The 26,680-nt window shown below is 37.6% G+C and overlaps 1 protein-coding gene and 1 non-coding gene across 3 annotated transcripts in view; both read right to left on the reverse strand.

The window, feature by feature from the left end:
- EYA1 (EYA transcriptional coactivator and phosphatase 1) overlaps window positions 1-26,680 on the reverse strand; it is a 330,700-nt gene that overhangs the window by 280,935 nt on the left and 23,085 nt on the right. The window lies entirely within an intron of this gene.
- Window positions 1,140-1,267, reverse strand: LOC128564159 (small nucleolar RNA SNORA30/SNORA37 family). Its single transcript, XR_008374029.1, has one exon. It is a non-coding gene; the product is annotated as a small nucleolar RNA SNORA30/SNORA37 family (small nucleolar RNA).

Genomic DNA, 26,680 nt, shown 5'->3' on the forward strand with positions numbered 1-26,680 from the left:
CACATCTTGTCTGGTTTTGTTTTTGTTGTTTGAGACAGAGTCTCACTATGTCACCCCACCTAGAGTGTCCTGAGGTCACAGCTCACATCAACCTCAAACTCTGGGGCCCAAGCGATTCTCTGACCTCAGCCTCCCAAGTAGCCAGGACTCCGGGCGCCTGCCACAATGCCCAGCTATTTTTGTTGTTGTTGTTGTCATTGTTTAGCAGGCCTAGGCTGGGTTTGAACCTACCAGCCCTGGCGCATGTGGCCAGCTCCCTAGCCATTGAGCTATGGGTGCTGAGCCATCCTGTCTGTTTTAATACCATAAAATTTCACTCAGCCAAGCTCTCCATTGCAGGACCTGCTAGCAGTATGCTTCATTTTATGAGATAAGCACATCAAAGGACTTAGTACCTGATCTATATTGTGCTTGGTAAGTGCTTGTTAAATCTGCACGCAGGAAAGCAAAAATATTTGGGTGGTACCTGTGGTTCAAGGAGTAGGGTGCCAGCCCCATATGACTACCAAGGGTGGTGGGTTCAGACCCAGCCCCGGCCAAAAAACTGCAGAAAAAAAAATATATATATATATCTCACAAAACTTTAATCATCGGAATAGTCAAATAACACAATACCAGATTACTTCCCTCCGCTGTTCCATTTGTCCAGATGATACAAAAAGGATCACAATGCTGCGTGACAGATCTGCGAGCTGTGGGAACATTTCCTGTCCGTTTACATCCTATTTTATGCCTAGTTTCCAACTATTTTTCTTCCTCATTCTTCCTCTTCTGCTCCACATCTTACTTTTACAGGGAAAACTACCTGGCTTCCAAGTACTCGTCACTGATATTGGCAGAGACAGATTTTAGTCGATCTTGTAATTCATGTGGGGTTGCTTGTACGATTGCCAGATTGAGCAAATGAAAACTATAGGATGCCCTATTAAATTTGAATTTCTGATAAATTAAATTAGAAGTTTAGAATAATTTTTAGTATGACTCTGTCCCATGCAATGTTGAGACATACTTAACACCAAAAAGTGTTTATTCATTATTTATCTGAAATTAAGTTTACACTAGACATCTTGTACTTTTTCTGGCAACCCTCGTGATTTGATAAAATCACAGATTATGACTTTGTTGTTTTTTTTTTTTTTTTCTGTCCCCTTGAATAACAGTTGCCACTGGTACAGTCCCAGGGCGAGGATGTAATCAAGGGTTTTCTTTCAGCACCAGCTACCAAATCCTGGCCCCACTGCTGAGGGAGGACCTGTGAAAGTGCTAGACAGATTATGACTTTGAACTTATCACTTTACAGGTAAGGTATTTGACGAACAGAGATAAAGAGATTTCTGTAACAGGCACTTAGTAAAGGCCTCGACTACCCTTCATCCTCGAAACCCCCAGCCAATAGCTCTGCTACAATCCTGCCTCTTTGGAAAAGCATCTGGTTAAATTTGTCCACTTGCCTGCTTTTAGCTGAGCACATCCCATGACTACCTCCCAAGGGTACAGAGCATTTCATTATAGCTGGATGGTGGGTTCTGCTCTGCCCCACCTATTCCCCCCTCAAACACACACACACACACACACACACAGAATTATAGCAAGGTCTTTTCTTGGTAATAAATTTGATAATCAGCTAGCTATTACCTTCATTATAGCACATACAATATTGAATTATAGTTGTTTCTATACATATATTTCTTTCCAACAGGAGTAGGCACTCCTTGAGGTCAGGAACCCGATTTGTTTCTACATGTTCAGCATAGGGTCTTAGCTAACAGCAGCCTCTCACCAAATACTTAACAAATCTCCAAACACTATTCAACAGTTTAAATGAACAGTCTTCTACATGGGAGCGATCCCCTTCAGTACACCCAACATAAAGATGGGAAGTTCTGCATAAAGATCTGTCTTTGAGGTCTACATACTTGGAGTAGAGAATATGGTCTTACATGTAGTAATCATTGGTCCCTTTGTCAGAATAAACACATTCATATACTTTATCTTTGGTGCTATGTCTTCAGGAAATGATAGCCAATTCTGGTTATTTAATCCTCATAAGCTACTACCGTGCAGGCTGGATTTAAAAATGAGTAAACTGAGGCTTACCAAGGTTAGTAATGCACCCAACGTCCCCACAAACCACAACAACAACAACAAAAATCTAGACTTGTACCCAGCTGTCCTCAATTCCAAGCCTATGTACTTAACTACTGCTCTGGTGGTTCCACTGGTGGTCTCACATCTCAATGGTTCCTGCAGTTGTGGGATGGTGGGGGAGGGGAGTCCCAATGTCAGGTCCCCCTTAGAATGAGAAGCACATACTTTATATCACTCATTTTCCTTGGAATCATGATCACGCCTTGCTGTAAATACATGTTTAAATTTAGGTTTACTTCGTACAAAATTATCTTTTAGGAGGTGAATGTGTTAATGTATTCACTTCACCCTGCGTCTCTTCCCAGTTGTGAAACAAAGTACAAAGCACATTTTTATTTGCTATAACTATTAAGAATTTGGACTTAAAGTGGAAAAATGTAAGACTGTAGAAATACATCATTAACTGAATTACTGACCGTAGGGAGATTCTTGGTGGGTCAGTTTTCATTTAATTGTCAATAAGCTTTACTCAAGTCATTAAGAAAAATTCAAATTTGTAATCAAGAGAATTTTAAAATATGCATAAGACAGAGACATTAGATTTTTTTCTTTGTTAACCACGTAAGCAATCATCACCTTTCTTTCCTTGGTGTCTATTTTTACAACAGAAAATCATAGTTAATTTCATATGTATTTTAAATCTTTTATAAAATAGATCTTCTGAAACTTATTCAGAGAAAGGGAGAGATACAAAATATGGTAAGGTTCACTGGATTTTGCTAGGTTAAATATCTTAGGACTTACTTCCGTGTAAGTTTTCAAACGTTAGCGTACATCCAAATCATCTGGGTTGCTTATTAATACACCCACCTCCAGAGATTCTGCTTTCATAATTCTGGGGCACAGTCCTGGATTCTCCATTTCAACAACTGAAATACTTCTGAAACAGATGGACAAAAGACCTCACTTTAAGAAACTTTGATTTTTGTCCTCCATTATGGCATTACCCACAAAAATAAAATAAAATAAATATGAGTGCTGTAGTTCTTAATCCTGGCAGCCCATCAGAATCACTAGGTCTGGGGCCAGCCCAAGCTCCCTACATGGGTCTGGTCCATAGTCAAGGTTGAGAACCACCGGCTCAATACATACCAAGGATGGGAACAGAGTACTGTTATTTCCCTATATTAACATTTCCCTATGTTACTATAGCATGTGTCTTAATTAATCAGCAAACTTAGCATTTAGAAGTAAGACCAACAAAGACTTTTATTAAATTTCTTCATCTTCCATTCCTTAGCAACTTGTTACACGAACAGGCAACTCTCAGGGTGACCACCCACCTAGGAAATGCCCTGCTCTCCCCGCTCTGCTCTGTGTCCAAAGGGACTGTGAAATTTAGGAATGCTTTTATAGCAGCAGAGTTTGCCACCCTCTGCTCTCTCTTGGTTTTGATCTAGCAGATTCTTGTGGGTGCTGGGATCCCCACAGCCAAACTGGAGGACTCAGCCAGCTCAGTTCTGACGCATATGTTCCTCAGCTGCCTTGGAAATCAGAAAAACAGAGTTGATTCACAGGGCCAGCTTTTTCATCCCTTCCTCACTCCCATTTCTACTATTTTGTACCAAAATATAGAAAGGAAAGAAGAGGAACCTTCATTCGCTTCCCCACAGAGCACCAAAACTACAACCCAGTGACGAGGTATGTCAAAGGAGGGACCCAGAGGCAAAAGTATTCAGAAAATTAAAGAACTTAAATCACAAAGGTTTGCCAAGGAGGTCAGCCTTTAGAAGTATCAGCTCAAACCTCCATTTAATTTGTAAATGAAGCTAGCCAGGGTGACCCTGGGTTTATTTGTCTGTTTATCTCAGTGAGCAAAGTATGTTTTTTCCTGACTGTGAGATATGAAGTGTATCTTTAACAACCACTGGAACAAGGCAGATATTGCACGTGTTTCTTCGCAAACCTCTGTGTGTCAATTATACTTGTTATTCTAGTTTTGCAATTTAATGTTATTACCTAAGATGCCCTCTGAGCGTGAAAACGCTTTCTTGTTGTTTGAAAATTAATCTTATGGCTTTGGAAAAGGTCTCTGATGAAAGCAAATTAAAATACTTTCTGTAACTATATGCCGGTTTAAATTCCAAGTGGATCAAAAAAAAAAAAATTCCAAGTGGATCAAATGTAAAAAATAAAATCATGAAAGTACTAGATAAAAACTCTATAGATAATTGCTTTGTAATCTTCAAATGTCTTTCTATGAATCAAAATCCTGAAACCACAGAGGAAAAGATTGATATGTTCAACTACGTAAATGTAAAAAGTATGCACAACATAAAGTACCATAGGGAAAAATAAAAGACAAGCAATGGACTGTGCAAAAATAGTAGATTATATACAAAGAGCGAATCTAAATATATCAAAAATCCAGTCCATAAACATCTATAAAAGAAACCTATAAGGGAAAAATCAACAAATAATAGAAAAGGAATGGGAGAAAGGATAGAAATTCAGAGGAAAGGAATGATAACTGGCTTGAAAACATAAATTACATATCAACTCCACCAATAAAAATAACAACAATAATAATAGCCCAAACACATATTATGTGCTAGCCACCAGTCTAGCCCTTTACCTACATTACACATATTCTTAAAGCAAATCTATGAAGCAGCTATTATTATTCTCTGCAATATACACACAAGCACATGGAGACACCGAAAGTTAAGAATGTGCCCAAGGTCACAGAGCTGGTGATGGTAAGACCTAAATCTAACCCTTCATCAAACACTGATTCTGATACCATCTTGATCTTGGTATCCGCCTCTAGAACTGTGTAAAATAAATTTCAGTCATTTATAAGCCACCCAGTATATGATATTTTATTATTGCAGCCTAAACTGACTAAGACATGGGGGTCATCCAGAGAAAATGGGTTTTGTTACCCTTATTCTTCTGTACTAAACTACATGGCCAAAATATATTACTCTACCATATTTTCTAATAACAATTTCTTTTGCTTCTTAAAGCATGAAAATATATTATTTTTCTGAAAGTAACCTAAATCACAGTACTTCATAAATACCTTATTTAAAAAAACAAGTATTTTGAATATTATTTTCCCATTACAAAAGGTCAATATTCATGCAATACCTTATTTACTTTAGAAACCACCTTCATATAAAAATAAGTAAATAGTTGGCTCCTTAATTTAGAAATTATGCTTAAGTAGAAAGTAAGCTACCTGTACAACATCTTCTATTTAATTTATTTATTATTAAATCATAGCTGTGTACATTAATGCAATCATGGGGCACCATCCACTGGTTTTATATACCATTTGACATATTTTCATCACACTGGTTAACATAGCCTTCCTGGCATTTTCTTAGTTATTATGTTAAGACATTTATATTATACATTTACTAAGTTTCACATGTACCTTTGTAAGATGCACCGCAGGTGTAATCCCACCAATCACCCTCCCTCTGCCCATCCTCCCCCCTTCCCTCCCCTCCCTTTCCCGTTTCCCCATATTCTTAGGTTATAATTGGGTTATAGCTTTCATATGAAAGCTATAAATTAGTTTCATAGTAGGGCTGAGTACATTGGATACTTTTTCTTCCATTCTTGAGATACTTTACTAAGAAGAATATGTTCCAACTCCATCCATGTAAACACGAAAGAGGTAAAGTCTCCATCTTTCTTTAAGGCTGCATAATATTCCATGGTGTACATATACCACAATTTATTATGCACAACATCTTTTTTTCTTTCTTTTTTTTTTTTATTAAACCATAGCTATGTATATTACTATGATCGTGGGGCACCATACACTTGGTTCATATATCGTTTGACACATTTTCATCACATTAGTTAACATAGCTTTTGTAGCATTTTCTTAGTTATTTTGCTAAGACCTTTACATTCCACATTTACTAGGATTCACGTATACCCTTGTAAGATGCACCGCAGGTGTAATCCCATTAGTCCCCCTCCTTCCCCCTCCTTCCCCCTCCCTCCCCCCTCCCTCCCCTCCCTTTCCCCTTTCTCCCTATTTTTAGGTTATAACTGGGATATAGCTTTCATGTGAAGGTCCTACATTAGTTTCAAAATAAGGGTGAGTACATTGGGTACTTTTTCTTCCATTCTTGAGACACTTTACTAAGAAGAATATATGCACAACATCTTAATTACTTTTCTAAAAGAAAATTTTGGAGTGTCCTAAACAAAGAAAACTTATTCTTTGGCACTGGAGTGTTTTTACACAGATACACACACACACACACACACACACACACACACACTCCTTACTGAGGAAGTCTATACTGAACATATATATATATATATATTCCCTACTGACTGAACTCCAATACATTTTTATTGTTTTTTTTTTTTTTCCCAATACATTTACATTTGGGCTTTCTTGGCTGAAGAGCCATGTGAGTAAAGACATCTATCCCAGCAATCGCTCATTTAATCTGTGATTCTTTATAATGTTTCTTGTGTCTATTTTTTTGACTTTCAGTACCTTAAATGTAAAGTTCAAACCACTTCTCAGCGAATGTAAGTCAATAAAATATAAAAATATCTTTACATGCTTCAATAAGTATATGTCTATAAATATATTACAGTTGCATCCCAAAATGCCATTTTTATTTCAAGAATACATTTAAAGAAGGTTAAATGATTGGCATTTTTTGCTATGCACTTGAATCTGTTCCACTGGAGAGCACATTTTTCTGTCTCCTAAAAATAGTGAATCATGTCCTGCTTTAAAGAGCCAATATATTGAATAGCGCACAGTAGAAAGTGCTATGTACAAACAGACCGTTATAGGAACTCAGAAGCAAAAGTTACTGATTCTAGCTGAGGGAATCATAGATAAGAGGGTGGTATGGTATTTTGGATTATTATTCTTTACTAATATACTACCCTCACACCATAAATTATTATTTTAATGTATAATAAAATAGGATACTATTTTATTAAAGTTGGAAACCTTACTTTGGGCAATGGAATGTTAACAAACATGAGACTTAAATGTACTTTTTTTTTTTGCATTTTTGGCTGGGGTAGGGCTTGAACCTGCTACCCCCGGTATATGGGGTTGGCGCCCTACTCCTTGAGCCACAGGCACCGCCCTTAAATGTGTTTTTCTTACTGTCAGGTAGTCATTAGGCCCAGAATGATGAGAGACTCACAGAGCAGATATGAACCAAAACAGACCCTGAAGCAAACCCAGATGACCATGGCTTAAAACAGCTGCCCAGCTGAGCTTGGCCTGGGCGGCCAAACAACCTGCAGACACTTGAGCACGGGCTGCTATTGTAAGCCCTTGAGATTTTGAGTTTGTTATGCAGCATTATTGTAGCAAGAGCTGACTGATGATGGATTTTGAATCGGACATAAAGGGTAGATAAAATTTAAATGTGAAAAGGGCTTTCCTGGCTGAAGAACCATGTAAGTAAAGACATCTATCCCAGCAATTGCTCATTTAATCTGTGATTCTTTGTAATGCTTCTTGTGTCTATTTTTTTTGTTTCCTTTCCAACCACTCAGACCCTAGTTGATGCTTCTTTGCATCACACCTATTAGTGTAAATCGTCTGCATTTAGTCTCTTTAAATTGACCTCTGCTTGAAAGTCAGATAAATGGTGCTAAAAAACCCCAACACTGTGAAGTCCTACTGAGATGCCTTCACCACTTCTCATGGAGACTGAACTAATTTTAATCCATTCCTGCATGTCAGTGACTATCTCTGAGCGCCTATTATATATATTCCAGCACTATTACCAGATGTAGGCGATGAAAGGCCAAAACCAGACGTGGCCTCTGATGCAAAGGAACCCAAAAGCTCAGGGAAGAGATGAGCAAGGAAATCAGTGGTCACGTGGCAATGAAACAAGACCGTAAGGGAAGTGTGCCAAGAGCTGGCAGACCTTTGGCGTTGGGATGAAACATCCTCTCAAAAGAGACGATGCTTGAGGAAAGGTTTTTCACTTAGTTTTCTTCTAATGAGTAGAAATTCAGGATGACAATCTTCAGGGGTTAGGTAAGACACGCAGGGAATTTCAGGCAGTGCAAACAGCAGGGTTGAATCCATGGACGCTGCCACAGCACAAAGGTGCAAGTGGGGCAGACAGGTGGCTCCTGTAAGCTCCACGCTCAGGCTGGTGGTTACAGCTTACAACATACTTCCACTGCTGTTTTTGTTGCCATTTAATAAATTAAGCCTTGGGATTGAATAAAAATTAGAGGAACTTATGTAATTAATACCATAACCTTAATGTCATCTTCACACCAACACAAGGAGCAAATCGGAAAGGGGCAAGCTCCAGGAAACTAGGAACCAGGAAGGGGCTTCAGTATCAGTTCCGCTCATGACAATGACCCTAACAAAGACACACATAGTTTTTGAAATCCAGTGCCTTCAACAGTAAAAAGCTTCTCTGGTTATTCATGTTTCTTCGTCATGATGAAATGATCGGTGTATAGGCACATCCCAATCTAGAAAGTGCCATGTAAACTCCAAGCATTCCTACTAAGGGGAAGAATTTTTTACAATGCTGACCTCAATTTATAAGAAGTAATCACTAGCTTCACCACAATCCTTCAGAGCACTTTCATGAATGAATGGTAATATCCTCTAAGTGAATTATAGTTCAAAGCTGAATTTGAGAAACATGCCCAATAGACCAGAGGTCCCTATGTCATAAGAGCCATTATGCAAGGAAGGTAAAAAAACAGTTTAGAAAAAGAAGTTAAAAAACCATGTTTTAAATAAACTATAGACCACATTATCTCTTAAGAAACAAGGAAGCTCAAATAAGACAACACAACAACAAAGGGTGATAAAAAGTGAGCAGGCAGAACTCCAGAAGGAAATAGGAACTAAGAATGGCACAAAATAAAAGCTACAACAGAAGGAACAACAAGAAGAGCAAATATGAATTAAAAAGTCAGGGACACCAACGAGAAGATGGAGAAAATAATTCAAAACAAAATTCTAAAACCTGATTAGATAAAAATACATGAAAGACAGGTTAAAAAAACTGACATGTATGGAGAGAATATCTAGAAAGAATTAAGCAAGTAAATAAGATGGGCCAAAAGTTTAAAATATAATGAAATAATATATTTCCTGAAATTTATACTTGAACTTTTCACAGTTTTTGGCCAGGGTCGGGTTTGAACCCGCCACCTCCGGTATATGGGGCTGGCGCCCTACTCCTATACTTGAACTTTTCAATCAAAAGGGAATGCCAGTCTCACATAACAGAATCTTTTCCTAGTAAATAAGTTTTTTAGAAAGACACACCATGTCTCACAAAAAAGAAAAAGAATGATACAGAAAAATCAACTGCAAATATATGTTGCTATGAAACCTCAAGAACAAAGAAAGACAATAAAAGTTTAATTATATACAAGGGGTAAAGATCAAGTTGATCTCATTCTGCACAGGAGTAAGCAGTGATAGAAGGCTTCAGTGTAACGTCTGAAAACTTAAAGAGGAAAAAAATGAGATCCAGCTCCTCCAACTTGCCTTTTAAGTATGAAGACAGTAAACAGACATTCTCAAATTTTCACAAAGTTGCTTATAGCCCTTCTTAAAAAATTACTAGGCTGACCGCAGTGGCTCATGGTTGTAAGGCCAAGGTGGGAGGATACCTTGAGGCTGGCCATTTGAGACCAGCCCAAGAAATAGCACAGGACCCCATCTCCACAAAAAAATTTTCTGGGCATAGTGTATGCCTGTAGTCTAGCAACTCAGGAGGCTATCATGACAGCACTACACTCTAGCCCAGGCAACAGAACAACATCTTTCCTCAAAAAATAAACACAAAACAATAAAAACATTACTGTACTAAAAATTTCAGTCAAACCAAAACAATGACAAACCCTGGATTCATGAAATAGTAAAATGTACTCAGTACTTAAGATTAAACAACTCTAAGAATTTTTTTCTTTCTTTGTGTCTTTTTCAAAGACAGAGTTCTAGTGATCTTCCTGCTTCAGTCTCCTGAGTAGCTAGGATGTAGGTGTGAGCTACCAGGTGTGGCTAATTTTTCTTCTTCTTTTTTTTTTTTTTTTTTTTTTTTTTAGAGAGATGGGGTCTTGCCTGTTGCCCAGGCTGGTTTCAAACATCTGGCCTCAAGGGATCCTCCTGCCTTGATCTCCCAAATGGCTGGGATTATAGGCATGAGACACCACACCCACCCTAGCATTTTCACAACAAAATGTTACAAACCCTGACAGTATCAGAAGATTGTAACTGACAACTGAAAATTGTAAGATGGGAAAGAGGAAGGGAGAATTAGACTAATTTCTTCAGCTTTTATATCAAAAAGTCAACAGTCCATGAAAGTGTTTTTAAAATAACCCTTACTTTGTACTTTTGTATTAATCTTTTCCTCTTGAGGGCTCAGACGGTGCTATAAGAGCTGGTGCACTGTTAGGATGCTAGAGCCTTGAGTTACTGGCGAAAAGTTCAGGTTGTATTCATCTAACTCTCTTATGCAGCCTTTTCAGCACTTCCAAATACTAAATGTGATTAACTGTCCAGTTAGTACAAGTTCATAATGAATAATCCCTCTGATACCAGAAAAGTTTAGCAATATTATTTTGACTCTTGATTTGGACTGACAGAATTTTCTTCGTCACAGATAATTGGCTGAATTCAATTGTACACTTTGAAGCTTTGTTTCAGGATGGCATTGGTGCACCCATGTTTCATCACCAGTAATAAATCGACCAAAATATTGTCTTGCCTCTCCAAAAGTCGTGGCGAACGTTGACTCTCCTTTGTTTTTGTTCATCGGTGAGCTTTCAGGACCATTGTCACACACACCTTCCTCAGGCCAACACGTTCAGTTAAGATTTTCCTATTTCTCTATCAATGTTTGTACTTGGTCTGCTATGCTTCTCACACTCAGCTGATGATTTTGATGTACAATTTGATGGATTTTTGCCATGCTTTCATCAGTTCTGCTCGTTATTAGCTGCCCTGATCTCTTTTCATCAGTTACATTTTCTCTCCCTTCAGAAAAACTTAATCCACTTGCACACAGCTTCATTCCCATAAATTTACACTAACATGTCCCTGATTTCACTTCCACTCTTGCTGAGTTAAACAAGAAATTTCATGTGTGTTCATTGCTCTAAGTCAAGCTCTGACATTCTCACAACAGCACACAAAAACACACAATAATGAACATCACTCAACAAGACACCACCACATGTAGACATGAACACAGCTGTGAGACAATGGTATACCAAGGTTGTGAAGCCTTACCAAGCTATTTGTACAGTGCTGGCAAAGTAAGTATAAGCTGGCAAGTTCATGAACTTAATTATCAAACCTCATAATATTTCTTGTAAAAGTAACATTTTCCTGGAGTTCAGTAATTCTTTAGCTCACTTCAGGTTTTTATTTTCTTTTTAAGCCTAACAGGATGAAATGCTTTTATTAAAATATTTATGGCATGATCCATTTTCAAAAATTATTTGTAATCAGTAAATATACATCAGAAAAGTCTGAAACAATACATATTAAATACTACCAATGGTTAGTAGGATAGTAGGATTTAAGGTGGTTTTCTTTTGCTTTAATTTTTAAATAGTTGTATAACGTGAAGTTTTTTTTTCAATGTACTATTTTCATAGAAATAGCACAATCTTTTTAAAAAACTGAAAACGTAAAGTAGTAAAAAAAAGACAAAAACTAGAAGGAGAATTATAATAAGATCTGGAATAGGACAACTTCCAATATAAACTCTAAACTTATCACTAATCCTCCTTCCCATGGCAAATTTAAAGAGCTCGGACAATGAGTTACACGTTTTTAGTGCATGGTCAAAGAAAGCAGAACAGAATCGGCTTACAAGAGAGACCAGTGTTACTGACTAGCTACCACATGCCAAGCACTGTATCACTGTACTTCTTGTAACTCCACAAAATTTTATTAATTCATCTTTCACAGGAGGAAGGCCAGATAAATAACTTGATGTGGGTCCCATAGCTAGTCAGTGGCAATGCCCAAATGGGAATCCAAGTCACATGACCTCAAAGCATACTCTACCTCTCCTAGGCAATGCCTCTCAATTTCTTGATCTCACCTCTAAGAGAATTAATCTCATTTGCCTGTTTATAGTAAAGTGTTCAGTTGATGCTATGTAAAAAAGCACGTGGCTATCCACAAGCACAAAATCAAATTGAATCTGAACAACAAAAGAATAAGCTAACTCATTATACGGTAGCACATTTTTACTACTGACACAATTCATACCAGGGCATTGCCATGACAGAAAAGTGCCTTGTCTAGTAATGTTAAAATAAATGATGGGAAACATAGAAAACTATGTGAAACATTTCTTAACCCAAGTCTTTTTTTATACTAATTTGCATTCCTCTTACCTTGAAGATTTTCTTTGCAATGGGAGCAACCATTGTAAAGAAAACAAAATTTTTCAACAAAAGTCCATTGAACATTAAGCCTCTATTAAGACTATAACTGAATATTCTAAATACTTCCAACAAGACATTTGGCAGTTCAAATTTTCTTTTGAAATTCTAATTTATTTTTCTCTTACTTGACAAGTAATGATGAATATAACAAAGTATATCCCTTCTTTGAAATATTACATAAAATATAAAACCTACACAAATATATACTTTTCAAAAGGGTAAGATTAATAAACTAAGGATAGCCTTACTTTGAATAAACAGGGATCAGTAGATGTGTAAACATAATCCCAGTTAACTGTAATAATTACCTTCTCTTTTAAAATCAAGCTGGCTTTCAGACAGCTTCACATAGATGAGTATAATGAATATAAATAACAAGGTCACAAAAATAGTATGCCGGTGCTGCTCTCAATACTTAACAATGTCTTTTGTCATGTACTCCATTCATTCATTCAAGCAATTTCAGCTGAGTAACCACTGAGTAGCAGGCAATGTTATAGGCTAGTGATTAAGACAGAGGACAAGGTGCTCTCTGAGAATGCACAATTCACTGGATGAAAGATGCATAAATAGCTAGTTGTAAATCAACTAACAAAGGGCCTCAGGAGAGCTCTTAGAAGATGGCAAATGAGAAAAGGATAAATTGTTGGAGCTACCTGGACTTCGTATAGGGTTGACCTTTGACTTTTAATGGGAGAAGGAGGTGATTTTTGCCAGGCAGACAGGTGGACATAATATATATGAAGCCAAGATGGAAAATATGGCTTTCGAACCACGAGAGATGGTTCATGATGATCCTCGGAGAGTAATACCTAAATGATTATTTGCTACTATGCCTTATTAGTGCACCTCCCTTATTGTACAGAGTTGCTCTCTGAAGAGGAGGGTGCAGGTAACTTGGAGCAATGTTAGAGGGAAGCTGGAGCCAGAGAGTGAAAATCAGGCTTTCAACATTCTTCTGCTTGGACAACATCTCTAAAAACCTCCCCTCAGGCTGAGCACAGTAGCTCATGCCTGTAATCCCAGCACTATGGGAGGCCGAGACAGGTAGGGTGTCTGCGCTTAGGAGTTTGATACCAGCCTGAGCAAGAGGAAGACCCCGTCTCTACCAAAAATAGAAACAATTAGCCAGGCATTGTGGTAGATGCCTACAGTTCTTGCTAGCTAAGGAGGCTGAGGCAGGAGGATGGCTTGAGCCCAGGAGTTTGAGATTGCTGTGAGCTATAGATGATGCCGTGAAACCCTAGCCTGGGCAACAGAGGGAGACTCTGTCCCAAGGGAAAAAAAATTAAACCTCTCAGCTCTTCCTCTCCCTCTCGCTATGGGCCTGACTCTTCCCTACTCGGCCAAACTTCTAGAAAAGGTAGCTGGATCTCAATACTGTTATCTCAAGCACTGCAGTTCTCATTTGCTTGACAATACGATCTGGATTCCATCACCATCCTTCTCAGACGATGGTCCACCCCTCTCACACCTTCCAGAGCTTATCCAGCTTAATCCCTCAAAGACAACCAGCACCTTGGGTGTTCCTCTTCTTGGAGCAATCTGGCTATCTCTGGTTCATTTGGTCCTCTCCCTGGCTGTTATATTCCCCTACATCTTATCTCCTTTGGTCCTTTTCTCCCTCAACACACTTTCCTAAGCAACCTTATATAATCTATTGGCTTCAATATCGCCCGTTGATGATCTACATTTTTAGGCCAGATCACTCCAGAAACACACATCCAAATTTTCAATTGTCTACAGAAATTACCTGGACAGCTTCAAATCCCCTCAGATCCAAAATTCCCCAGACTGAATTCATGATCCTATGTCTTTTCTAGCCAAACACATTATATAATAAATTCTTTTTCTCCATAAAAATCTTTAAAATATTTGGAAAAAAGCACCCTGCCCTCACTAAGCCTTCTATTTCCAAGTAACTACACATTGCTACATATTCAAATGTCAAATTTATGCTATTTCAAACCGAAAGAAATGAGCATATGAATACTGAGAAAAAAATGGTTATCACGAAGTTCACTAACCTAATTTCAAAGAACATATTAGCTCCCTTTTAAGCAGGATTCCACATTGTTATGTGAAGCATAAGGTAATATTTATGTAATGATATGGATTTAGATTGCACTGATTTTAAGCAAAGAACTAATCACCTTTCAAAGATGAAAAATAGTCAAACCTCATTAAGATAAGTTGTTCATAACACAGAGAAAAATTTATAAAACATATATATCCAAAATTAAAATATTCACATGTATTTATTAATCATGAGTATGGAATGTCATATTTAAATTACTTAGATTCCTGATTGATAAACATGCAATCCCTGATTCTTAATGGAAATGCTAATTGTTGTCTCAACTAGCAGTTTCTAAATGTTTTCATAAATCCCTACGAAAAAATTTATCCCCATAAATTCATCAATAAAAAGAATTTGAGCATACATACAAACTGTACTTTACTAATATGTTACATACACTAATAAAACCTATGCAAACATATACTTTTCAAAAGGATAAAATTAAAAATTCGAATTTTTTCCCCATAGCTGAATGGTTTGTACAGCCACAGAGGATCTCCTAATATAGTCCACCAGTATAAAGCAATCATTATCTATCCATTGTCTGCCAGTATTTTCAGCTGCACACATTTCTCTAATCCCTACTACGAACTTACTTAGAGCTTTAGTTCTTACTACTAAATACAGCTTGACTTACCTCCCCTCCAAAAGTTATCAGCGTTGCTGGACCCAATAAACCATTACTTAAACCTCTCAGTTTCCCTCTTTTTCAAAGCTATTTTCCAACTATTAAAGAACTGACTTTTTTTTACTCAGAATCTTAGTAGCTAAAAGGAATGTAAAGGTGATAGGAAAATGAAGAGACAAAGCTATATTCTCTTTGTAATATACCCGGGAATAATGTGAATGTCACCTCCCATTAGCACACTCTGCCTTCAGAGGTTTTTCTTACATCTAACATGTACTTTGCCTTTGTTAGAGCAGCAATCAAATGAAAATGTGTAAAAATTAAAGATGAAACTGGGTGGCGCCTGTGGTTCAAAGGGGTAGGGCGCCGGCCCCACATGCCGGAGGTGGAGGGTTCAAACCCAGCCCCAGCCAGAAACTGCAAAAAAAAAAAAAAAAAAAAAAAAAATATATATATATATGTGATGAAACTTGGAGAATAGAGATTGACAACTTCAGCAATCAACCCAATTCAAAAACAAGTAAACAAATCTGGAAAAAAAATAAAAAGAAAAATACAATTTCTTTTTCATTCATTTGTTTTTTTTAGAGACAAAGTCTTGCTTTGTCACCCTCAGTAGAGTACTGTGGCATCACAGCTCAACCTCCAGCTCTTGGACATAGGCGATTCTCTTGCCTCAGCCTCCTGAGTAGCTGGGACTACAGGTGTCCACCACGATGCCCGGCTATTTTTCTGTTGCAGTTTTGGCCGGACCTGGGTTCAAACTCCACACCCTCGGTATATGGGGCGGGCACCCTACTCACTGAGCCACAGGCGCCGCTCTTTTCCTTCAAATGAATTCAGTACCTACTATACCAATTAAAAGAATGAACAATTGCCAGGAACAGGACTGGCACACCTGTGGCCTTATCAGCACGTAAATTACTTTATAATTCTTCAAAATTGTAAAATAAAGTTCAAGTTCATAAAATCAGTTAGCATCTATAAATAGCCAGAACTTTAGATTACAAGTATTATTTAACCCCTTTCCCCCTAAATAATGCTATGCTATAGAAGTGCATACTTACACTATAGATGACCCAGAAGGCATCGTATACAAAGACGCATTTCCCATTTATACCTTAATACACAGTTGTCTGGTTACCAACCCCTACTTCTTATTTTCTTCATCAAAAACACGGAAGGTATTTCTTTCCCTCTGACAATGAATATTTATGTACAGTACAAGGAAAGAATCTCTTCAAAATGACTTTGATCTCTTCTACTGAGTAGGTAGTCGAAAAACATTAGTTACACCTGGATGGTCCTGTGCCTCAACACTGTGACAGTTTGCTTTAAAGATCTAGTGGCCTTAAAACCTATTCGTTCTTTAAAATTACACAAATATGAAATATCTACTCTGTTTCTAGTGAGCTCATTTAGTACAGCAAGCTCTTTAAAATTATAGCCTCTTGTTTAATAAAAGTAAGGTTAAAATATAGCAATGTTTTTAGATGGCAATAAATCAAGGAAATGAATGTTCTCTTTTTAAAAATACTAATGAAATAAATTTATATGTAAATGTTAAAAAGTATGGGTATGTTGACTAACATATGCTCCCGATTTTTTTCAAGGGAGTAACCATTTTGATTTTACCAGCAACCTAGGTTTAAGAAATAAGCTTCTGCTCTATACCTCGGAACTTTACTCTCAGTCTGGTTGCCTTCCTGATTACTAAGTCTTTCTAAATTAGAGCAAGCAATTTCTCTTTGTTTTACCTAATATTTGAAAATGGCAAAAAAATCCCCTGGGTCACTGAAAATTATCCTTTCATTCCAGCCGCCTGTTTCAAGTCAGTCAAAACATTCCAGACTTCAAAAGGAGGCTCTGCCTTCTTAGGCCATTTTGGTGTCCCTCTATGGTTGGCCTAGGACGGATCGGTTATTTGGATAAATTAATTTCTGGAGCCTGCTGGCCTTCTAGAAGACCTCAATGTCTGACTGCAAATTAGTTCTACTGCACATGAAGAAATCCCTGGACAGGCTAGAAGAAATAAATGGTGATAAAATCTAATACTACAATGTTTGTAATGTGATTTTATTCTGCTGTGTAGCTTGTAAGCACAGTTAATGTTGAATTAAATATTTTAAATTTTTTAAAAAAGGGCATGAAAGCAGAAAATCAGATCAGTATCCAAGTCACAGCAGAAAAGGCTAAAAGCCAACTTTAAAATAAAACTTCCAGCAGGAACCTTTTATGAGAACAAACAAAAATGTCCCAGTTTTCCATAAAATCAACTATGTATTTACATTACAGATACAAACCCCCTCCTTGGCCGCCCCCTCCTCCGGGGCAGGAAGTCACGCAGTTGAATTATGCCCTGGCTGGGCCTGTGAATAAACCGCTAGGCAGCCCCTGAGCTCTGCGCCCTACAAGTGCCTGAGTAGAGCTTATCCTGGAGGAAGAGAAGTGGCAGAGCCGAAATCAACAAACAGGGCCCCTCAAGCGGAACGATGGTCCAGAAAACTCAGCAAAAAAGAAAATAAACTTCATTGGCAGTTTGTTTTTGACTGTTAAGAGCTTAGCTACAACTCCATCAAGATTTTTAAGAAGGTAAGAAATTTCACACATAGGCGCTCTCACAGCTGCTTGTGAGTTTATAGTGCAAATGTATCATCTTGTCTTGCCCTGTCTAATCCACTTTAGGAGATTCTTGTATCTTTTCTTTCCAAAGTAAACAGAACCACACCTCTGAGAAAGAGATGAAGAGCACCTCCTCTCCCCACCTCCACACCCCCAGGCCTGGGTTCAGTTAGAGGGAGCTGATTTGAGCTCCGTGTCAACCAAGCTAATGCTAGCAAAGGGTTTTAAACAGTGGAGGTAATGAACATCATAAAGACTGAAGCTATGAATTCCTTTTAGATCAAAAGCTATATACATGTAAAATATACACATATACATTTAAAATATAGCATCTGCAAGAATTCTTAAAATTTTGAATGCATGTCATTCTAAATCTCAGACGCAAGGAATTATAAATATATTGTCTTTGTAGGTGCTGCAAGTACATTCTGGTTCCCAAAGTTCCATGAATCTCATAGGTAATTAAATTTGAAAAATATTTATCACAAGACTGGGCATAGTAAGCTAATTTTCCAAGCCAAAAAAAACTTCATTTTTTCCCCCTAACTCACATTATGCCAGCATTACTTAGAATTAAATCAAAGAATAGTTATAGTGTAATTAATAATAGACGGAAATGAGTAATAAAAGTGAACATATATAATACAAACATAGCATCAACAAATATTGAGGAGAAAGCTACAAAATGGCTGAGTATAATGCTGCTTTCAGTTATCTCAAATTGGTAACATTTCAGGCAGATGGAGTTAAGGCTAAGATCATCATACTCGCGAGTTTTATAATAATTTAACTGAAATACTTATAGACTGAGTCTTTGAAAAATTTGGGACTGCATATGGGAGATGATTCGTGTATGTGAATCAGAAAGAAACAAGTAAACCAGTAAAGAAACAAGAGAACTTAAATAAAACATTGTTTGAAGGAAAATGAAGATTCATCTGTAGATTCCCCAGAGAAATTTCTCAAAGAAGAATACATGGAAAAGCTGGATCTATTAACTGGAGAGAGTGCTGTAGAATTCCCTCACTTATGTAAAACTGTAAATGGGGAAATATGGTCTCTTGACATATTTTTTTAGACCATCACAATCTAAACACTTTTTTCCCCTATGTGGAAAAAAAAAAAGAAAGGAAGGAAGAAAAGAAAAGACAAAAAAAGTTAGGTGACTTGCTTTATAAACCATAGGTCAGCAATTTCCAAACATTTCACAAACAAGATTCTGTTAATACTTTCCTCTTGAGGCTGTACATATTTTCTTATTTATTTATTTATTTATGTATAGGCAGAGTCTCACTTTGTCACCCTTGGTAGAGTGCTGTGGCATCATAGCTCACAGCAACCTCAAACTCTTTTTTTCTTTTTTTTTATTAAATCCTAGCTGTGTACATTAATGTGATCATGGGGCACCATACACTGGTTTTATAGACCGTTTGACACATTTTCATCACACTGGTTAACATAGCCTTCCTGGCATTTTCTTAGTTATTGTGTTAAGACATTTACATTCTACATTTACTATATTTTCAAAGGCTTTTATTACTTATTCACCATTAGTTAGAGATACCATTGTAAGTTCAGACTGGTAACTATCAATCTGAGATTCTGTTAAAAAGAAAATAAAAGAAAAGAAATTAAGAGACATGAAAAGGAACAGGATTATTAGCCTGAGTTAATTTATTTCCAACTAAAGCACATATCACTCAGTCATGGGTCAATATGTGATGTTGCTAGATGTTAAAAAGAATTAAGGGACTTTACTATATTTTAAAGTTCACAGAGGGCTTGAAAGATGGCAAGAAATATCAGGAGCATTTCAAATCTGTAAGGGCTTTATGTCAAACTTTCTGGAAAAATATATAGCAAGGTTTCCTTAAAATTATATGCTAACCCCAAAGGAACAGCAGAGGGCATTATGCATTTTGCCTCCTTAAATATGGAAAAACCACCTTGATCCTCAGAGCCCCACTTCCTCTCTTTCATTAAGCACTAGGTAATAAATCATGGATTCACTAAACCTTGGCAGTGGAAGGGATTTTAGAGGTAATCCAGTTCCACCTATTTTCCATGCAGGAGTTGCTAACAGATTATCACCAAGTAGTAATGAGCCAAGGCTGTAGAAGTAAAGTGCTTAGAACAGCTCCTGCTACCTAGTAAATGCCTCATACATGTTATTTATTCCCTGCAGTAACAATCCAACAGTGAACATCTCCCAACACATAAAACTAATACCTTCTGAGAAAATAGCTCATTTCATTTCATCCCCAAACTTGTAGTGCATAAGGGCTATTACTGGTTCAGTGACTTAAAAATATATGTATAATTTTAAGGAGAATTAACTATCAATACAAACAAGTTTTTTGGGCATCAATTTAATTGGAGTCTTAGAACGATATCTCTATTAAGTTAATTTTTTTAATTTGTTAGCAAAATCCATTTATCATCCTGAAACTTTTCTTTATAGGATTATAAACTTTTTTGTTACCTTTACAAATGCCATTAATATTTACTTTTTTTCTCATTTTTCCGGGTGGGTAAAAATATTGTAAGAATTTTGGGCCTGGTCTTCCAAAGTAACATTAAAATTTGTTACTCAACTCTTATTGGTGGTGTAGGAGAAAGCTGCTAACTTCAGTTACAAATGCAGCCATCCCCATAGGGCACAGAAGGTTAATGCAACTTTCGAAGAACTCTAATGTGCAAAGTAATGAGAAATTCAACATGGACTCTCATTGAACACTTGTGTGAATCAGCCCAGTTACTTCTCTTGCTGCCATTACGATGGTTCTCATTCAATATCCCAAATATGTCATGTGTTCGTTTGAAAAAGATTTTTTTTGTTGTTGTTGGCTGCCATTTTGTTTCACAATGGCAGCCTGGCTCACCATTTGAATTTAAAAAGAGTAAGCAATATATCAATTTTGATTGAAATCAGTCACTATATTTCATAAAATTACCCAAGGGCAAACAGAAAGATAATTTTTTAAAGGCTACATGAAATGCAGTTGATGAAGTTAAAATATAGAGCTGATTTTTTTTTAATGCACAGGAAATAGTATGCTTTTTTTCCCACAGTAACTTGGGATCTGAGCAAATAACTATTTCTAAGGTGCAATGTAAATGTTTTAACAGATAAACTTTAATAAAAGTCAATTTTATAAATGAATTTTATAAGTTCTTTGGTTCTATTTCATCACCATCAGTTTCTTATTTTGAGAACACCAATGATTAAAGGCAGACATGACTAAATGATTATAAACATTTTTCAAATACATAATGTCACACATTCACACACAAAATACTGTGGAACTCATTTTTAAAATTAACTCTTCCTAGCCTATCAGGTGAGGCTAAATCCTCCACTCCAGGCAATTGTTCTGATTCACTCATTCATTCAACCAAAACATCTGCACATCTACAATGTGCAAAAAAGAGAGGAGGCTGAGGGCCCGTGGGAGACGGCTATTCCTTTCTCACGCTTTCAGCTCAAGGTCTAGAAGCAAACAGACTTTTACATTGGGATAGACAATATAAACTAGAATAAAATACATGCTAATTAGCAGTTGAAAGCACTTACCCTGTGAAGAAGAAAGATTCTGTTTCAGAGGAGCATATAGAGATAAACAAACAGACTAAATGTATCAGTCAACAAAGCTACCTAGTGATTGATCTCGTGAAACGCAATAGGAGAAAGAAGAGTTGTTTTAATTATACCTATGATAGTCAGTCATATGTTTATATAGTTACATATACTATATAACAGCTATTTATGCCAATTGATTAAATTAATCATCAAGTTTCATTGTTCCTGTTCAAAAATACTATCTTACTAATTGTAATGTAAAAATAGGGTCAGAGGATCCATTGTATTAGCCATCTATCGCTATGTAACAAATTACCCCCAAACTTAGCATTTTAAAATAACACGTTTATTATCTCACACAATTTTTGAGGGTCAGCAATCTGGGAGTACTTTAGCTGACTGGGAGTGGCTTAAGATCTCATGAAACATACCCAGGCTGTTCGTTGGGGCTGCAGTCATCCATAGGTTTAACTGGGCTACAGGACCTGCTTATAGGATGGTTCACGTTCACGGCTATTGCAGAAAGCTTTGGCTTCTGGCCACACGGGCCTCTCCACAGGGCCACCTGAACATCCTCACTGCATGGCCGCTGGCTTCTCCCAGAGTGAATGATCCAACAAAGAGCAAGGAGAAAGCCATGGTGGCTTTTGTGACCTAATATCCACAATGGCACATCATCACTTCTGCTCTTTTTCCTGCCTTTTAGAAGTGAGTCACTAAATCCAGACCATACTCCTCTTGCTTTTTTTTTTTTTGTGGTTTTTGGCCGGGGCTGGGTTTGAACCTGCCACCTCCGGCATATGGGACTGGCGCCCTATTCCTTGAGCCACAGGTGCCACCCTAGACCATGCTCCTCTTAAAGGAGGAGTATCATAAAATTCATGAACATATTTTAAAATCACCACAATCTCATTCTGGGAATAGGGCACAAAATATGGAAGTGCTTCTTTATTGCTAGTCTAGGCATCTTTAAAATTAATCATGGGAACATGTGACGTTATCCTCTATGAATAAAATTATAGACATACAGAAATGTGATCTTCACGGAATCCTTATCATAATATATGTGTGAATATAAAGATACACTATGGGCTCTACAAATAAATAATATTCATTGACTAAAGGATAAAGAAGGTTGCAAAAAAAATGAAAATTTAGAAATACAGGGATGTATCACACTGAAAGTGTGGAATTGGATCATCAAACTAAGCTCTTGAGTTCACAAAAATGCTGGACTTCTTAACCTGCACACATTTTATTTTGAGATGCAAAAACTGTTTTAACTTCAATTATCCAGTACAATACGAACACCAATAGAATCACACTGTGTTAGAATCAGAAGAGATCTCTCAAATTCTTTCTTCTATAAATGAAGACGATGAGGCCCAGATAGAGAAAGCAAGTTAAATCCAAGATGACCAGGCTATCCTGATAAGAACAAGGTAAGAAATCCTGAAGGAGGAGGAAAAGCCACCGTAGACCCACTTCTCAGCAAGTGCTACCAGAACAACATCTGGCTCCTTATTTTCTCTACCAGCATTAACATTACCCTGGGACGCTGTTCTGTGTGTATATGGCAACTTTCATGCCACAACTCCACAGCTGAGTACATGTGATACTTTCTGCTGCAAAGCCTATAATATTTCCAATGGGGTCCTTTATAGGAAAAAAGTGTGTTACATTATTGTTCAATTGAAATGGCTTCCTTCTTACAGTTCATGCTTCAGAGATTATCATCATCCGTAACAGAGTTGCAACCAAGAAAGAAGTTCTTTTTTCCCTGTTAAGTATTTAAACTGTCCTTCTTGCCTCACTCCCCCCAGAGCCAACGTCCAAAGTCTGTGCCTTTTACCCAGAAGGGGAGATCCATACATGATCATCATTCCATGTTCACTTACGTGCTTCTCAGATTCCTGCACATCACGGGTGTTGGATCAGAGGCAGGCCAGAGACAGTGAGCCTGAATGGTTACAGGCGCTCTTTGCTTTCTTTCCAGAATCAGTCACAGGCAATTTTTATCTTTGTCATACTCCCTCTGTTTGGTGCACATGGACCAAGTGAGCTACACCAGAACACGAGAGGTTGGCCAACTCAGATAAACAAATGTCTGCTGAGTGCATGGAGAGGGCGTGACATTGTGCCTGGCCCTGGAAATATAAACATGTCACTGTCCCAGCTCTGGAGTAATCTTGTCTTGGTTCTATTTTTTACCTAAAATACCCAATTGTTAATACAACCTGGTGCCCAATGTGAATGTAGATAGACATCTTGGGTCTTCCGCCCTCTCAGATCACATTCCATCCTAGGGTTTTTTTTTACTGTTTCCGAGCTAACTTTGTCTGACAGAATGAAAATTGTTTCCTAATTCCTTCCAGCATTGACTGACACCTCAAGTCATAATCTCATGTTACCCTTGAGAATGTGTGTCCATGACTTCTAAATTAAGAGACCGTACCTCATCCCTTCTAAACAAAAGCATTCTAATTAAATGACAAATCACAGCCTTTCCTGTGTGTGTGCTTAGCATGTTGGAGATAATAGTCATAACCGTGAACACTGAGATAGCATTTGCTGTATGTCAGGCAATGGTCTACGCACTCTCATAGATATATGTACATATATAACGTCAGTCAATCTTCACAACAACCTATGATACCAATTATCATCATCCCATTACAGACAAGGAAACCAGCCCAGGGGAGGCCCATAGACTTGCTCAGGGTCATGCACCTAGTGAGTATCAGAGCTCAAATTTGAATCCAAGACATTGAGCTCCGGAATCTGTGCAGTTACTTGCTAGATATCTCACATACGTTATTTCTAATCATGTAATCGTGCGGGAAAGTTATTATTTTCTCTACTTCACAAGTGAGGAAGAAATGAGGCTTACAGAGGTTAAAAAACTTGTCTGAGTACAGAGCAAAGACTAAAACAGCTATCTCTGCCTTGAAATGTCCTTCTTCCCTTTCTGAAAAGATGCCCCACCTTGCTTGGCACTAGAAACTGTATATATTGCTTTACAGTTTATGAAGTGCTTTGGCATGTGATATCTTATTTCTTCATCACAGGGACCTAACAATACAGACCTGTTCTATCTATAAAAATAAACTTGAAGTTCGGAAATTGAAATAACATTCTTAAAGTTATTTATTGAAAGAACCCATAGTTAACAAATTGTGACTCAAAACCAGGCATTCTGATTCCGAGTCAAGATTCTCTTCACTATGCGTAACTGCTTTGCCAAGTTCAAGCTATTTCCTGTGCACTCATCACAACCAAACAGACTACCCAGACTTTCTACCTAGAGCTGGAAATGCAAATTATCACTCTTACTGGACAGATCAAGGAGAGAAGAAAAATTACCATATTAGGGACACAGCTTACAAATGATAGTCTTAAAAAGGAAGCATTAGAAAATAATCGTGTGTGTGGGATCAGATATTTTCATCACAATGTTTAGAATGTAGGTGATAGTACATCAAAGGCTGAATCTCCTCACCTATGAGATAAAGAGATAGGACTGGAACTGGTGTCAAGTTGAGGCTTCAATGATCACAACCTAGGGGATTCCCAAAGATTCCTAAAAGGCAACTATTGGGTGGTCTGCCTAGCTCCTTCTCTGGGAACTGCCTGCCATGTTTCAACCACAGCTCCCTGCTCCCTCAGCCACAGAACGAAAACCCATGCAAAACCAATAAGTCTCTCTTTCTGCACAGTGGATGGCCTAGTAATGTGTAAAGCCTGGTGGTCAGCAAGTGCTGGGCAGAGGAGTAGAGAAAGCCAGTCTATTAGCAGAAAGAGAACTGAAGAAAATGTCTCAATTCCCTGGATGCCCTACTTCTCAAGACTTCCGTTTCTGTAAGACAGCTCAAGCTGAGTTCCATTACTTGCAACCACATAAACAGGAGTTCGTCAAGGTGCTGAGAAGGGACTGTGACAGGCAAATAGATAAGGTTTTAGGCCCCATGTTCTTATTAGTCTTTGCCATGGGTTGAATTGTATCCATTCCCCTAAAAAATATGTGTTAAAGTCCCAATCCCCAGTATCTGTGAATGTGACCTTACTTGGAAGTAGGGTCTTTGCAGATGTAACTAAGTCAAGCTGAGGTCAGGGGGAAGGGCACGAATCCAGCATTAAGAGGAGAACATCCGTGGGACAATGTAGGCAGGCACTGAAATGCCGCAGCTACAGGCCAAGGAAAGCCAAGGACTGTGGGGAAATCGCTAGAAGCTGGGGCGACACAGGGAAGGGTTCCCCGCCGGATTTCAGAGGGACCTGGCCCTGCCAACATCTTGATTTTGGAATTCTAGCCTCTAGAACTGTAAAATCATAATCATTTCTGCTGCTTGAAGCCGCCCAGTTTCTGGCACTTTCTTATAGCAGCCCTGAAAAGTAAACACAGGCTTCTAATGAGACGCTTCTGTTTTAAAATGAAGACACTGCAAATTATTAGATTCTATGATTTCAAATTTAAGGTATCAGAGCATTTCATTTATATAAAACTTTTCACTTTGGGTGAAGTTGAATAAATAAAACCCTGATTTAATTTTTAATTTCCCAATTTGACCTCTCCATGTATATTGTACTTGTGAAACTACTTTCAGAAACATCTGCTAAAGATGGCATTTCTTTCTATTAATACAATAAATATTTAAATTTTCCATTTTGATTAAAAGTTCCCTTTCATTTTTAGAATCTCCCAAGTATAGGAATAAGGTCCATTTACATTTGATTTAGTGGTTTTCTTGCAAAACTCAAGCATCTCAGCCAAAGGTGCTGTTAGCATTTCAAATTTATCATAATTTAAAGGCGACTCAAGAGGTACAGTTATGACAATACCAGGGAGCCCTAAAGCATAATTATTCCAAAGGAACATCATCTAAAGTTTTTCAAATAAAAGTAAGTTATTCATCTACCATTTATAATAAATAAGCTCCTTTGGCAGGGATGTTCAACCTTTTTTTTTCTCTGCCACACATTGAAAAAAATAGGAGTTCTTGGGTCACCCATTAAATACACAAACTAACAAAGCTGATTAGCAAAAAAAAAAAAAAGAATGGAAGAAAAAGTACCCAATGTACTCAGCCCTACTATGAAACTAATTTAGGGTTTTCACATGAAAGCTATAACCCAGTTATAACCTAAGAATAGGGGGAAGAGGGAAAGGGAAGGGAGGGAGGGGGGAGGTAGGTAGAGGGAAGGGGATTGGTGGGAT

Source organism: Nycticebus coucang, chromosome 13 (genome assembly GCF_027406575.1).
Source record: "Nycticebus coucang isolate mNycCou1 chromosome 13, mNycCou1.pri, whole genome shotgun sequence".
NCBI lineage: Eukaryota > Metazoa > Chordata > Mammalia > Primates > Lorisidae > Nycticebus > Nycticebus coucang.